Source organism: Saprolegnia parasitica (assembly GCF_000151545.1).
Source record: "Saprolegnia parasitica CBS 223.65 unplaced genomic scaffold supercont2.60, whole genome shotgun sequence".
Classification (NCBI taxonomy): domain Eukaryota; phylum Oomycota; class Saprolegniomycetes; order Saprolegniales; family Saprolegniaceae; genus Saprolegnia; species Saprolegnia parasitica.
Window position 1 is genome coordinate 231,452 of NW_012156454.1, and position 2,696 is coordinate 234,147.

Below are 2,696 nucleotides of genomic sequence, written 5' to 3' on the forward strand. Positions count from 1 at the left end.
ACAGCCGGCGCTCGAGGCCTTGAATGACCGGCTTGTGCAGTCCGAGCAGATGCGAAAGGGCAATCTCGTTCTTCGTGTAGATGGATCCAAGGGCACCGTACACCAAGGCTGTGCAGTAAACTTCGTCGTACGTCTGGCGCAGATGCGGCCCGAGCTCGGAGTACTTGTCTTCCTTCTTGCGCGCGATGCGTTCGAATGGGCAACCGGTGACCGTCCCGTCGACGGCGTGCTCGAGCGTGATCGCGAGGTCCAAGAGTACAGCAACGCGGCGCGCGCCAACATCAAAGAATACTTGTAGGTCGGGTCGTAGCGCGCGCGGGCTGTAGCCGTCCACCAGCTCATTCACCTTGACCGTCGCGGCAGGTAGGGCCTTACGTATCGCGGCGGCAATCTTGTCGAGCGACGCGTCGTGGCGGCGCGTGATGAGACCATGGTTGTGGGGGCAGTGTTGGAGCACGTGCGCGAGTGTTTCCGGGCGGCCACTGTCAATGCAATGGCGACACACTGCCGAGGCGCGCAGTTGGCGGCGCTTGAGTACCGACCGCGTGTCCACCTGGTTGAGGCGCGCTGCGATGGCGAAACGGTACTGCTTGTCGTATAAGCCACCGCCCGACGTCAAGAACTTGGACCCCATGTCCCCGTGTTGGCCGAGAGTGCGTCCCTGGTCGCTGCATGAGCCCCATCGCTCATAGTGCTTGAGCTGAAGCGCACGCTTGACCCGGCGACTGACATCCTCGGTCGTGGCGACCGCGCCGTCAAGCTTGAGCTGGAGGTTTTTGCCCAGCTCGCACGTCAACTTGAGCTCGTACTTCTTGAGGAGCAGCCGGAACGTGGTTGCGATCGGCGACTTGGCCCCAACGCGCGACTTGGCCGTGACGCCTAATTTGGTCGGAAGCTCGTCGTTGAGGAAGGACTGGAGGAGATCGTCAGCCGTGTCGCCGTCGAGGTCGGAGACCGTAGGGAGATGGAAGTCCGCCCGGGCGCCGGCCAGGATCGCGTGGCGGGCCATCTTGCGAATGTCATCGTCGGGCGAGTGGAGCATCTGATACAAGTGCGCAAGCATGATGGCATCCCGCTGCTCTTCGATGGGCAGGAGGCCAAGGCCGCCACAGTCCGTGGGCGCAGAGAAGAAGCTCGTCGTGGTCGAGACGGGCAGCTTGAGGAGCGAGCGGAGAGCCGTCCAGAGATGTCGCGTCACCCCGTCGAGTTGCGACTTCATCGCGTGCACGTGACGTAAAGGGTACTCCAGGCGCGAATAGATGTGGGACTTGATCGCGCGAATGATCTGCCACGGCGCCAGGCCAGACTTGCAAAGCTGGGTGATCTTGCACTTGAGGTCGTGGAACATGTCGGTCAGCTGGAAGCGAACGGTCACATCGTCGAAAGCTTCCTTGATGCCCAGGTATTTGTAGCCGTCGTCGAACGAGCCAAGGTGAGGGATGGCTTGATCGCCAAGGCGCAGTTCGACGTCGGGCGTGGGGCAGCAGCGGCTGCCGACATGCTCAAACCCCAAGAACGCGCACTTGGCCGGGTTGGCTTCCATCCGTGACCACCGCAGGAAGTCGCAGACCAGCTGGTGCAGTGAGCGAATGCCGTCGCGCGAGTCGCTGAAGATCTTGATGTCATCGGCGAACGCTGTGCCCGTTTGGCGCAGGCCAGGAGCGAGCGTGGCCCCGGCGGTGTCCCGGACGGCCGCCAGCGCATCCATGAGCGGCGCCAGGCCCGCGATGAAGAGGAGCGGGCTCAGCGGGCACCCCTGGAACACACCCGTCGTCTGGGGCACGGGCGCCGTTAAGCCGTCCTTTGTGAGCACAACCGTGGCCGCATCACGGTAAATGTCCTGCACCAGCTCGACAAACTCGTCCGGGACGCGAAGACGGCGCAGCACGGTCCAAAGAAAGTCGTGCGGCATCGATCCAAACGCATTCTTGAGATCGTACCACACAACAAAGAGCTTGCCCTTGGCGCGTCGCGTCGAGTGCATGAGCGTCTGCGCGACAAAGTTGTGCTCGTGACAGCCGTTGAAGTCGCGGAACCCCTTCTGCATGTTGTTCAGGCGCCCGTTCGTTTCGAGCCAGCCCGACAGCCGCGTCTTCGTGATGCCCGCATACAGCTTGTACAGCGTGGACTGGAGCGCCAGCGGCCGCCAGTTCGCAATGTCGTCGACGGAGCCCTTTTTGTAGACCAGCGTCGTCATGCTGACCTTCCAGGACGCCGGGACACGCCGTTCCGACCAGCAGCGGTTGAAGAGCGTCGTGAGCAGCGGGAGCAGCACAAGGCGGTACTTGTAGTATGCGTCGTACGGCACACCATCCAGACCAGGGGCCGTACCGCACGTCACCGTGTTGAGGGCGTCCTCTACCTCATCGAGCGTGATCGGGGCCAAAAGTGCCGCGTCGGAACCGTCGCGCGCGAGCGGCTGGAGACGGAGAGTCTCCCAGAACACACCAGGGGGAAGCTCCTCTGCAGCTGCTGGCTCCTGCGTCGCACCAAGGCCGGCAAAGTGGGCATGCACCACGTCGACAGGGATCGCGCACTTGGTGGCCGTCACAGGATCCGCCGTGCCAGCGTTGAAGATGTCCTGGACCACCTCCCGCTCGTGGTTCGGGAAGCGCGCACGCAAGACAAGACGACGTCGAGCATCCCGTGTGCGCGCGACACGACGGCGCGCACGCTGGACGAGGCGCCGGTTCTTG